This window comes from Passer domesticus, chromosome 1 (assembly GCF_036417665.1).
Source record: "Passer domesticus isolate bPasDom1 chromosome 1, bPasDom1.hap1, whole genome shotgun sequence".
Lineage (NCBI taxonomy): Eukaryota > Metazoa > Chordata > Aves > Passeriformes > Passeridae > Passer > Passer domesticus.
In genome coordinates, this window is record NC_087474.1 from 107,770,032 (window position 1) to 107,784,241 (window position 14,210).

At 35.7% G+C, this 14,210-nt stretch overlaps 1 long non-coding RNA gene across 3 annotated transcripts in view; it reads left to right on the plus strand.

The window, feature by feature from the left end:
* The window catches only part of LOC135308078 (uncharacterized), a 269,531-nt gene that overhangs the window by 92,790 nt on the left and 162,531 nt on the right, over window positions 1-14,210 (plus strand). For 2 of the 3 annotated variants that reach the window (XR_010368616.1, XR_010368618.1), the window contains exon 4: window positions 7,893-7,998. This is a non-coding gene — a long non-coding RNA (uncharacterized LOC135308078). Of the gene's footprint in view, window positions 1-7,892; window positions 7,999-12,083; window positions 12,146-14,210 lie in introns of all 3 variants that reach the window. The other variant, XR_010368617.1, reaches the window with a different exon arrangement.

The window sequence follows — 14,210 nt, forward strand, 5'->3', positions numbered from 1 at the left end:
GTAACAGGACAAAACAACATGGCCTCAAGCCATGCCAGGAAAGGTTCAGGCTGGACATTAGGATAAATTTCTTCATAGAAAGGGTTGTCAAGAAAGCATTGGAAGGGACTGCCCGGGAAGATGGTGGAGTCAAAATTCCTGGAGGTGTTTAAGGGAATGATAAAATGATCCTATCATTTATGTTTCTGTAACAGAATTTTTAGGAAAAAAATTCTAATTAGTGACAAAAAGATATGTTATTCTGGAAGTATGCTAATAATCCCAAATTTCTGCTGAAAGTGGCACAAACCTAAATGTAAATGCTGGCTTTAAGACCAAATAAATTTCAGGTATGACAAGCACTTTTCTCTAGCTGTACCGAAAAGCATTTTTCTCCTCAATAAAATAAGGTAAATAATGAAAGTCTTCAGCATGATACTAAGTAAATAAATAAATAAATGAAACCCCACACTTACTTTCCCCTTTCATCTGCTTTTCTTTTAGATGCCTTTTACCAAAGGCAGTTCTTATTAAGTTTCCCTCTGACAAGAGAAAAATATAACATAAAATTGGAAATTTCAGGTTTGATTTTATTACAATCTTATAACTTCTGCCATATAAGAAGCTGCAATTTTCTATTTATTCCATAAAAGAAATGTATTTGCTTTAAGGTGTGTTCTCATATTTTACATTTCCTGGCTCATAAGCCACCTCAAATTCTTGAAGATGAAAACATAAACTGAAGTACAGAACAAGGTCATTCCTCTGGCAGTCTTACCAAATCCAGATCATGTGGAGAAATTATTATATCAAGTGGTAGAAAAAAAAATAAAATTAATTTTTTTGCCATTCTTTTCTTAGAAATCTTTCATTTGTTTTGTTTCACTGCAATAATGGCAATGTTCTTTTGGAGAAGGAAAAAAAGATTTCAGAAAAAATGGGTCTGAATTTAACAAAAAAATCAAAGCTAACACGCTTTGAGATTTGGGGGGGCAGGGGTGTGCATTATTATTTTAGGCTCTATTCTTTGCTATGCTGCTATTCCATAAAAGTACATTTTGAGGGTGGACCCAGCAAAACTGTGCATTCAAGTTTTTCATGGTTCCACCTGACTGGTTTGTACCTATTTACAGAAATGTTCAGATCAAACACTCTCCATGCAGTGCTGCCAAACCAGCACATATCTGATGTCAGGAAAGATGTGCAAGCTTTCTTCAACAAGTAGAAGACCTTTTCTACAACACATTCCTAGGGATGATTTCAGCAGCAGGAGGAACAGTCAAACAGGAGAATGTCAAAAGCATGCAAGCTCTTTCATTGATAGATTCCTCTGCCAAAACAGCTTGGAAGGAAAACCTCATCTGGATATTCTGGTGACAACAGCAATAACTTTAGGAATCAGTGGTGAAAACCAGTTCTCTTCTTGGCATATAGAACCATGATTAGATCAGAAAGACTCTGATCCTCAGAGGGTTGTGAGTGCCCAACTTCTGCTTAAATAGTCATATGTCTTATGCTCCTTTGTGGAGCTAAGTCTTTTTTTTAACATCTCAAATTATGTCTGCGTCACAGGTTAGAATTAAGTCTGCTCTGATTAAATTCAGGAGCTAAAGCACATGAGAAACCTGGATTCTTCATACCAGATAACCATAACCAATATGATAGATAACAGAATAACTTTATGGTCAGGCAACCCAAAGTACTTGCACTGGGACCAGCCAATTAGCTCTACATGGTATCTCTTGTTAGAGTACAATTAAATCAGTGCTAACTTGGGAGTCTTAGAACATGGTCCATATGTATTTTGTGTGTGACCTTTCCCATCCTTAATATAGATCAAGATTATTTATCTGTTTCACAAGGCCATCATGAGGATGAGGTATACCGATCATAGTAAAGTACTGGATGACTATGATTTTATGAACTAATGACTAATAACTAATGAACTAATAACTTTCATTAATTTAAAAATTATTATAGTGAAAGTATTGGACAAGCCCTAAAAAATGTGGTTGTGAAGCTGAACGATGACAATACTGGTTGACAAAAGAGCTCCAGGATAAGCTTGCTGAAAGGAAAAAACACATCTTTAAAGAAAATCCTGGTAACACATGGTAAATTTGTTAGATTTATTCCCTTTGCAGACTGTTTCTATTTAGCAGGTTCAACAAGGAGCATACAAAAAATGAAGCTTTTCTTAAACTTACGTTGCAGGATAAAAAACCCAGTGCAATAGTCACCCACATGTCTCCTAAGGGTTTCTTTCTTAGATTAAGTTCTTCAGTCATAAAATCAAATTTGATTAGCACTACTTCCAAATGTATTTGTCATTTTTGGTACTAAGGCTTTTGACTACCTGATGAGGGGGTTTTTGCTTGTTTTGTTTTTAGGATTATTTTTAATGAATGTGGGGAGGAATTGGTTTTAAAAAACAGAAATTCTGAATTAATTCAGGAGTACCAGACACTGTGCAATTGTCAGTGTTTAAGAAAGCATGCTGCTGCACTGAATTCAGGCCTTGACAAATGCACGGAACAAAGATAATGCAATAATATGCAGAGATTTTCATCCAAGGACCACAGAGCTTTAATAGAAGTGTGTAAGTTGGTAATAAGATTTCTGGTTTACATCAGAGGAAATTTGGCCTAGATATTTGACCTTTTTTTATTCACTCAGAGCGTGAGTTTCCTGCAGCTGTTGCCAGAGTCACCTACCTACTGCTCTGAAGTAGACCAGAGCATTGCCTGGAGCTAGAAAATCCATTCTAATGAGAAATAACATGTTTCTGACTTTGTTTGAGAAAGGAATCTGAAACTCTTTAGCTTCTGGGACAGAGCCTATACAAGGATATCCATGGTTTAAATTGGGTTTTACATCAACTGTATGGCAAGTGATTTGGAAGCTAATGATTGAAAAAAACTGTCACAAATAATAGAAAATCCCTGGCAACCAGGCCAGATCTCACCGTCAGTGTGTTGAGTCCCTGGGTGCCAGCTAAGTCCTACACCACAGCTGTAGATTTGTAGTTTTGTACCACCACAGTAGAACATAGGAGTGACTCCCTGGGAATGCTGCCTCTAATATCTTGAAAGAGCCCTGAATCTAAATGTCAAGGGCATCTTGAGTTCAAGTAACAGGTATTCTACAACATAACCTTTTTGTAAATTTTTGTGTAGTTTTATATCTTTGTTCTCACCCTAACAAATGTTGATCAAAATAACTTAGCACACACATGAATTCTCATAAAACTGATGCACAGATAGGATAAGTCTCAATAGAAACATGAAAAATAGGCATACTGGTTACACCTGCTGACTTCTCCCAGAGATTTGCTGATTCTTTCAGTCTTTATCAAAGAATCAGCCAAGTGTTTTTAGAATTTTTGATTAGCAAGTGTTCTTAGAGTGAAGACAATTACACACTGCCCTATCTGTTAAAATAATGAGATTTGATGAGAAAAGTCAGATAATTCTACCCCAGCAGAGGGCTATAACAATTACTTTTTTAAGAGATAAGGTTACTTAAGAAGAGGGTTGTCTGAAGTTTATGGAAGATACACAAAAGGGAGACTTATGCAGTAAGTTTCATTCTGCACTAAATATATTTTCCAAGAAGGAAAATTATTGTGGAAAAAAAAACCCATTCTACTTTCTGAGTGCAATTTATGCCTTGCAAAGTCTGTGAACCATTTAAACCAATTCATGGGAGCAAGTAAAACACTTTATAAAGACTGTATATAACTATGAGAATCTTCTGACATATCTGTATTCTTAATATATTCTGTATGCTGCTAAGATCCCAGGCTGGGATTTTCCAGGCAGTCTAAAGGAATTATCCTCCACATTGTTTTGAAAATCCTAGTATCAGGTGACTGTACTAAAATTGCCTATTCATATTACTGGTAAATATGCAATATTTTTAAATAGCTCTGTTCTGTTGCAATATGAATTATTGTTATGGTCTTTTGGCAAACTAAAGAAAATTACAAAGAAACCAAACAAAAGTGTTCATGAACACTGTGTAACAATAATGAAAAGAACAGTGCCTGGCAACTTTGAAAGATGACACAGGTTTAAATGACTTGTATTTACCCCTCTGCCATCCAGAATGCAAAGGGCCATCAAGTCCCTTTAGAACTGGACAAGAAAGAAAAATAGAGTGCCTCTGCAACCCCTGTGATAAGAGGAAGAAAGAAAGATTGGCTTTTAAATCCTCTTTCATGGTTCCCTTATAATGTAGGAAATCCTTGCTGATACACAGAGTCAAATTTGTTTTCCGGTTTCATTGCATTAGATGTCCAGACAAGGAAATGGCAGTAATATTTCTATCCTGAAAAGTCTTTGCTTTAGACTTGTTCCTGTCTATCAGAACTTTGTCTCTACTTGATTAAACAGAATCAGGACCAGCAGTTCACATCTGCTCCTTTTTACACAGAACTGTCCTGTCTGCTTTACTTCTTCATTCTTCTGAAAGAGCAAGATTATAATTCTCTACTTAACAAAGATTATTTTTTGTGTAAAAAGATGGTAACATTTTACCTCGTCTGTATTTGCAGCTTGTGATAATTCAGGGAGATAACTCAGGTTTAGCATATATCACACCTCAGACTGAAAAATTTAAATTGTATGGGGAATAAACTCCTCAAGAATTTGATTAGTATTTTAGGTATGTGCTCTGGCATGGTAATACTGTCATAAAATTGATCTGTAGAGCACAGACAAAAAAATCGCTATTGTGGACTTTACCTCAGTAACCTACATTCCTTTATTTAACCAACCTGCAGTAACATGTTCACTCAGACAACATCAATTCCTAATTTATCACAGATTTTAGGACTATGGATCACCTTTCAGCTCCCAAAAGTCCCACTGCAAGCAGCTGTTTCCTCTGCACAGAGTTTCAAAACAAAGGCAGAATATCAACAGCTGGCAGCAGTTTCCTGCCTCATCCTGCTGGAAGTGATAAACAAACAATTAGATTGTCCAGCTCACAGATGATTTACGGCACTAATTGGTACATGAAATGGTACATTGAATCACCTTCCTGCAACTTGCATGTCACAAAATGTATCAGTCTATAAACTATATTGACCACACACATACACACTTGAGAACACAAACTCATTTTAAATATAGAAATACCTTTGAAGTACACCTTGAGTAATTTTAAATGAGCTTGTTTAGCAAAATTTATCCTGTAGTAAGTTATAGACTCTATATTTCTGATTTTTTTTTGTAGTATGACATAGCCGCGTAACTTAAAATATAAATATCCAACACATGCTGGATGCTGGTAGCAATCAGATTTCTGTCACACACGGTCGTGCACACAGATCCTTTCCTAGTCATATGTATAACTATTCATACTGTCACAACATTTTAAAGGCAGGTTTTGATTAACAAGAAGGAATACCTTGCTAGGAATCAGCTTTCCTTACAAGAAGGAGAGTTTGCTAAGAAAAACCTGAGCTCTATGAAAAATTCCCTATGACATTTCTCAGAAGCTGAAGTGCAGTTTAGAGCATTGTACTTTGCAGGGAATGGCAGAAAGATCAAATGCTTGTACGTTGGCTATGTGACCAATTTACCACATTTTAATGTTTATAAAAGATATCACCTACTCAAATATTTTGTACCTTTAGAAATGTTACAATTCCTTTTTTATTTGCATATAAAGTGGTCCATTTAGACATAATGTGGTTGATTTAAGAAGAAAGCCTGAGCTGGCTTTTCTTGTGCATGGTACGTACAAAGTGGTTGATGTAGGGTTGTATGAAGATGTTCCACCCTGCTCATAACCCTAATTAGTAACAAAGCCCATTCTTGTATGAGACAGTATAGCCTAGCACATGTGCTGAAATATCTACAGCTTGGTTGTCCAAATCATATAGCCTTCCTTGTAGAGTTTTGTGAGTCAGAGCAAGGAAAAACCTTCAGCTGGAGTCAAAGATATGTCAAAATTACTCTGGCCTCAACAGACCCATGTGTAATCAACAGCAACAGAGTAAACACAGTATATGTCACAAAAGCACTTGCAGTGGCACAGACACAGATCAGCAATGCTCGCATGACAAATTAATCTTGATCATCAGATGGACAGCTTGATTCCATTACTTTGTATAATTGACACATCAGACCATGGGTATGTATTGTGTAACCTACCTGTAGGGACAGGGGCAAAAATAAGGTTCTTAATAGGTGAACTTAAAATAGATGCACAAAATGAACTTTCAAAACTCTTTTGATGAAGAAAGCTAACTATAAATAGCACTCAAATCTGAAATAAAAAAATGGAATCATATTTTTTCCACTTTCACAAGCTTTTACTTCCCTCAAAAGTGTTTCCATAGATGGGCATTATAGTGTTCCATGGTTAAGGAATGGCATTCCCCAATTTACTATTCTCAGTGGAACACATCAGGCTGCATGCTGCTCTCTCATTTCCTCCCCACACCCCTTCCCCTGCAGTGAGATGAAGAGGAAAACTGGAGGCACAAAATAGATCATGGGTTGCGATAAAAACAATTTACTAAAAAGAGGAATGAAATAAGAAAATAAGTAGTAACAACAATATTAATAACAGAGTGTAAAAGGCAAGCAAAAAATTCACACACAATGCTCCCCATGTGGAATCTGTCACCACACAAACACACACTCTTCCCCCAGCCCACACTGGAAGGGACACACCGTCTCTCTGTCCATTCTGCATGGCGTGAGGTAGTGTGGAATAACTACAGGGTCCTGGCCATGCCCTTCCTGGCTGCTGCAAAAATCAATTCCGTCCTGATCAGAACAAGGGTGTTGTGCCTACTGATAATTTATCACCATTCAAATATGCTTCATTTAGTGCACCTGATGCTTTTAGAATATCCAGAGAGGGAAAATATTTTGGAGTTGCATTACTTTTCCTTAAAAAAAGAGAATGGGCAAATACAAACTCTGCAGAGTTCAAACTGTATTTTATCTAGTTTTGCAGCACCTTTCAGACGTATTCCTCTGCACTTGTGCTAAACTTGTTCTCTAACTTATTTTTTGCTTTTTCCCCCTGCATTTAGTTCCTATTGCTCAATCTTATCTGATATATAGTGATAGATACTAGATGTTCAGCTTTTGATAATCTTAGAGTTGCTAGATGTTCGACTTTTTCTTATCTCTTGTCAGTTGGTCAGCTGAACAGCACTCTTCAACTTTGTTTCTCTGATGAGGAGGATGATTTTAGCCATCAATTAAATTCTTTCTTGTCTTTAAAATAATTTCTGCCACCTAAAGAAAGGAAATTTCATTCCCATTGTAATGCAGTTATAGTATTGCAGATAAAAGTGTATAAATAACATTTATCTTTGGAGAATCTGAAAACGAAGTGCTGTAATATGGAATTAGATGCTGATGAGAACAATGCTGCTTCCTCTTTCTACTTGATGGTAAGGAAGGTGTTCCTGAGTTAAATATGACTGTAACCATGGAAAATACAGAACTCCATCAGACATATGCTGAACACAGAAGATTGCTTCCATGTTCTCTACAGAGAATTCTAGAACAAAAACCAATGGGTCCAGTTATACCAGTTACTCTTAACTGCCCTTTGAGAAAGGGAAACAAAAAGTCTGCACCAAACAAGGCAAAGAGACCATAAACAAACCCTAGCTTCTAGTTGCTGGTTTCTTACCAACCTCATGCAAGGATCACAAGGGCTGGTAAGACTTGATTTCTTACAACCATTTTTACAATGAGAGTCTGTCAGGACATCTATTAGAAACTGCAAAGAGAAACCGAAATCTTTTTTATTTTGTGGAGCTTCAGTAATCACTCAGAACAGAATTTTAGTAAAAGACAGACTACTGGGACAAATTCTTTTCGAACTTCGGAGGTGATGAGAGTGTTTTATTGCTTTACTTTTGTTTTATTTTCCTGCAGAGATCCCTAAGAAACAACTAAACATGTAAAATTATCAATCATAACAAGTATAAGATGGAACAGAACAGCAGCTGGGATAGCCAGTGGATGATCTTTAATGTTAAAGGTATGATAAGTACACAGGCGTATGTTCTTACCAGTTTTCAAACACGGTCTTTATTTTCCTTTTTCCACAGACTTGTGTATTTCTTCAGAGAAAGCAAGGTGCATACATGTGGTATTCACTCATGCTTTCAAAATGTTGTTCTGGGCAAAAAAAGGAGCCATAACATATATGCAGAGTCAAAATGTATTGTTAGTTTAATTGAAATCTTAACTGCCTAATAAATAAACAAGAAACAGTTATTATTGCAGTTGTAATTAAACTAAAAATCATAGTCTGAATTACCTAATTATAATTGGAAAAAAATCCTTTATCATACTGCTACACATTTGAACATATAAGTACCTTTCCTCTATGTTCACTTTCCAGTGCCCCACTGGTTTACTCAAAAGAATCAGGGAGAGAGGTACAAAGATTCCTCAGCATGTGAAGCTCTGATAAGATGACTGTGGAAACAATCCACAATTACGGATTGCGGTTACCTCTGTTCTCAATTTTCCATCCACTTGTTACTAAGTTCTTTACATTACCTATTAGAATGTGCTCTCCCTCACTTTCTTCTTAGTTCTGAATTCCCCATTATATTTGTTCTTCTGTCCTTTTTGCTAACTTTAGAACAGATTTACCTGTCTCTCAGGGTTGTATCCCTTTAATAAGTAGTGACTGACCATGAAGATTTATGGGTTTTCACAGTCTAAAATCTCTGTATCCTCCTATGCCTATGCTGTCTCTCAGCCCATTTTTATTCCAGGGTGATAAAGTATTAAGTCTGCATAGAATTGCTAGTTATTACTACTCTCTATTAATCAGCATTATGTGCTGTGCTGTGAAAAAGTGAAAAACTAAGGCAAATTTAGGCAGTAGGCACCTGACTGATAGACAATTGCTATGATACCTAAAGCAAGCTGAAAATAAGCTCAGTTCAAAGGAAGCACCTACAAGTCCTGAAGCACTGCACTTCTTACAGGTATATTTGTTGGACTGCAGAACTGAGCTACTGACAAATTGTCAAATCATCTGCCTTCACCTTAAATCCCCAGGCCAGGGAACTCAAAAGCCTTTATGGGTCTGAGACTACAGATCCTTGCAAAACCTGAGCCTGTGGCTGGGAGCAAGTTTATAAAACTTCTGTTGGCCTGGAAAAATTATTTCCACCTCAGTCAGTACCTTTGTGCTACTCAGCCATGATATTTCAAAGTAATTACAAATAACAAACAAACATGGCTTTTGCTGTTTCTTATTCTTGTTTTCACTTTATGTATTTAAACATAGTAAAGTTTATGAGGAACTACATTGAATGCACTTTGTAGTGAGGTTTAGTAGTGAGACTATAAATAGCCTGCAAAGAATGGCTTCATGGGGTGGGGATGGACAGGGCAGGTGGAATTTTCAGTGAACTAAAAGTTTCCCAAGGTGAAGATTTTCTATTAAAACTCTGAAAACTATGTTTCCCAGACATGACTTTCCTGACTACTTTTGGCCTCTTGACAATGTAATATTATCGGGGGATTCATTCCTGTCTTAACAACCTTGGTGAAAGTCATTTATCTATATTTGTTACCTATCTCCATGACCTACATTTATCAAGTATAGAATTCCAAGAGATCATGCAGACAATCTGAAGGGAGAAAGTTTTTTTTTAATCTATTAATTTGTAGCTATAGATAATGAATGAATAATCTTTTTTTAATAGTCCTGAATCCAAGAATCTAATCAGTTTCAAAGGCTCAAACAGTACAGTTGTTTCCTGGGACAAAATTTTGTTTTTTCAGATTCCTCTGTATGGACAGGCCTGCATCGCTGACTCCACAAAACAATAATCCCTTCCTTCTGTATGGCAAGATGCCCTGATCTGCAGCCCTCTAATTTATTGTTAGATGAAGAGTGTAATCACACTACTCCTCTGATGTTTCTTTGGTGATGCCCTCTGATCCCATTCCCTAGTCATACTGCTAACACCTCTGGTGTTATTGTGGCCATCTGACACACTGGCCTAATCAATAACCAAGATGTACAAAAAAGGAGAGCTCTATGGTGAGTTTCTGCAGCCTCCTTTGTGAGGAAATATCTAATTATAAGCAACACTACTCACGCTGCCCTGTTAAAACACTGGCCTGAGGCATGTGAGAAAAAAAAAATCTATTTTCCAGCACAGCTATGTCTCACCTTTATGGGCGTACACCAAAGAGGAACAGAAAATATATAGCACATAATTTTGCATTTTTATTATAAGGTTGAAACTAAACACTAGGAAACCTTGTCAGCGCCTGCTAAGCTGATTCCAATTAAAGCTTCTGGCAGAGTTCCAGCTGTTTTACTACCTCAAATAGCACTGAACATAACAAGGTTTATGAAGCATTCAAAAGTCAAATACCCTATTAACATAAACATGTAGTGAAATCAACTCTTCTACAATTTTCAGCTTGCTTTCTTTCTTTCATTTACGTTGGACTAATCTAAGATGATGTCTGTTTTCTTTGTTGCATCTCCCTTTTTTCTGCTTGCTGGAATGCAAAACAAGATTTAGTATTTGAACAATGCCCGATTTGCTTGAGAACTTACTCCCTTTAGCAATTTCATTACAACATTTTCAATCCCACTCTGTTTCGTTAGCAGTATGCTGAAGGTTTGTTTCCTACTCTGCTTTCAACTCCAAAATAGCAAGTGGTATATTCCATTCTGGACTGTCTGGGAAGATTTCTAAAAACCTGGATGCTAATACCAACACTTAAATGATAATTGCTTGATTCAATTCACTTACAATTAATAAGCATGAATAAAAAGAAAGAGCAGTGTACTACTCAAAACTATTTTCTGATAGTTGTGTCATTGTTAAATAGTAACTCATTCCTGTTTAAACTGAATGAAAATTGGGCGTATCCTTCCCTGTTTCTTTGGTAGAGTAAATGCCTGCGGTATTCAAAAACATTTAGTGCTTAAAGCGCTGGACACAGAATAATGAAGAGAGTGTAATTGAATTGTGCTGATCTCCCTTTAAATAGATATATATTTAAAACAATTATAGGCATCTAAAAGTAGAATGCACTCCATTGTGTGCAACCCACCAAGAAAACCCATATATTGCCATCAAAGAAATTTTGAATAAATAGATATATAAATACGCAATCATCATAAAACTGGTATTGGCCACTGTCTTACACTTCATTAAAATGGTGACTAAAGATAAAGCTTTTTGATGTTATTTGTTAAGTCTCACCATTTTATTTGTGATTCAGCATCTGTAAGTCAGCTTCACATTCTCAATATGTAAACTAAGTTCTGTCAGTATGTCATATTGCTGCTATTCCAGATCTGCAAGATTTACAAGTTTAAAAAAATAAAATTTCTTGGGGCCAGAAGCATTTTCTTCTTCATATGCAGCCTGACCCAAAGACCATGCCAATTTACTAAATGGCTGATTTCCACAAACTCCAGATCAGATCCATAATGGATTAAATGAAAATTATTTTTCTTTTGTTTTAGCTGAAATAAGCATTGTTAAACAAGGATAGTCACCTAATGCATAATCAAAACCACCCTAGAAATATGCTTTTTAAATTGGAAAATCAATGCACTACTCTGAAGACAGATAAACTGCTTTCTTTTACTTTTTAGTTTTGTACTTTAAAGAAATTTTATTTTAGGAATTTCTGAACTACTTGTCATGTAATGTGTCATCATCAACTCCGTCCTTAACAAGCTGAAATTTAAATAAGTCCAGAAGAGCTTCAAAAGATTTCAAATTTCTGTTAGTTTGAGAAGGATATTTCTGTAAATTATGTGTTATCCTTAAATTTTCAAAATGCTCTATTCTTTTAATATTCTTTTCCCACCACAATGTTTTTTTTTTTAGCGACAGCCTGGTTGCAAACTAGAAAATAGAATAATATTTAATGGTAATTTTGGCTTTTAAACCAGTTCAAGACTGAGGAAGAAAAGTCTTGCAAATACTTGAAATCAAGATCTAATGCTTGGTGCCTCTTAATATTCTTTGGTATTCTGACACACAAATTTTAAATTCCTTTGTGTTGCATGACCTTGGGAAAAAATAACTTAAATTATTATTTTTATTAAACTATATAATTCAGGTTTTAGCTTGGTAAGAACTTTGAGACCCACATGAAATTCATTATGATCCTCTTTGATACGGGTAAGTGGGTTTTAAAATTCCTAATTTTTCAATTTCTGCATTATTTAATCCCTTTTTAAGGTTTAATATTACTCTGTGTTGGTATAAAGCATTGCATATTATTCTGAAAGAAAAATTGTAATTCAAAGTAAATATTATAATAGACTGTTTCAAGATTCAGAAACCACTGAGACCCTGAGTTTTCTTTAACTATTCGAGTCATTTGTACCAATATTATGGTTCACTGTGCAAGAGTTTCCCTGCTGCCTTCTCTTTTTTCCTTTTTCCTTGACAGCAGCCTTCAAGGTGATTTCTTTTTTAGGGATATATTTAATGCAAGCCACTCTAGTTTGCATTCAGAATATAAGAAAGAAAAGCTTGTCAAATCCTACTGGGATGCTCTATAGTACAACAGGTTACTGCAAATCTACCCACTTTCCCTTTTGAGACTACCATACAGTGTTTCACACAAAGGACTTAATCACTAAAACATATCTTGTGATTTAAGAACCTTGACTGTAGAAAGACTGCATCAGTTAGGAGAGGCAATGTTTTAGCTAGAGCTCCAAGTAAATGCCAAAGAAACACAAATATTTTGTTTAAAATTGTTTAAAATTTGGATTAAAATATCTTGTCTTTAAAATGTTCCCCAAGAGTCTTTTAAGAATATATCGTTCTTTTCAAAAAGTGTAAGTTCTTCTTTGATGTGCACACTGATTTTGAACAGGTTGCAAATTTTTTCTTAATTTGATCTAAATTTGTAAATGTACCATTTTAAATTCACTCCATGCTCCTGAACACTGCATTTAGCATTGATTTTTATTCACATCTACTTAGCTGTTCAGACTACTAACCTAATGCTTGCCTCATTTCCAGACACCAGGATGGATATGGGAAAAAAAAAAAAAAAAAGATTGCCAGAAAAGATCAGCAGGATGTTTGTTCATTTTGAGTTCTGTCTACGAAGCCTGATTAGGCATGACTGGCTCCAAGTTAAAGTTGGTGATTTACAGATGAGCATAGGGAGATCAATATTCTCAATTTTTTTTTCTTTTTTGAATGATAAAGATACTTTATTGCTTCTCAAAAGGCTCTTCTCAGGTTTTGTTAGATATGTTTCTTAGTGAGACTACTGATAAGGTGAGGTCTGTCATTTTAAGATTATAGACACAGGATGCATGAGATGCAACATTCAGAGCATGAAGAATCATTAACTAGCAACGATGTCTGAGGGATGTTCCTGCATTTCAAATGCTTCACTGCTTCATTGAGTAGTGAGCACAGCAACTCACTCTGAAGCAGATGCTATGCGTACACACATTGCAAATGCAAACAATTATCTCCAAAGCGAAAAATCAGACAAACTATGTAATATTTCTGAAAGGGGAAAAAGAAACAACAAAAAACCCCAAGAAAAAATCTAAAACCAACCCCCCATCAAAACACCCCAACCTATTTAGAATTAGAAACATTATAAATATTGTAATTTTTAAATTTCATAATTACATGTATGAAAAACAAGACACTCAGATTCAGTATTTGGCCAAGAAATTATCTTCTGGTTTGAAGGATTTCAGGATAATATAAATTTTCAGCTGAATCTATAGCTAATTTATAAAGTGCTGATTATGGTAAGAATGGTTTATATGTGACTCCATTGTTCTATAATTATCTGTTGATCATCACTCAAAATTTCCCAAACTCCTCGACACAGCTATAGAGGCATATTGGAATAAATAGATTAGTTACTTCCACTGGCATGGAAATTCATAAGCTAGAGACATCACAACATAGCTCATAAGCCAGAAGTTCTCAAATTTAAATGCAAAAAATTCCCAGCGCTAATAAGAAGAATGATGAGAGAGAAGGATAATACCAGGATACCTTTTTGTGGGAAGAGGGAAGTCAGGCAGGAGTTTAGCTTTCTACTGTCGTCCCAAAACCCAACATTATGGTTCTGTTCTGTTCACCCAAGGTGCTAAGTGCCACAGAACTACAAGCTCTGCAATTATTACTACTATTGACAATAAAACAATGACATCAGGAGCTAAGTGCAAGTTAGTGTGTTTGCTGCAGTGCATCTTGC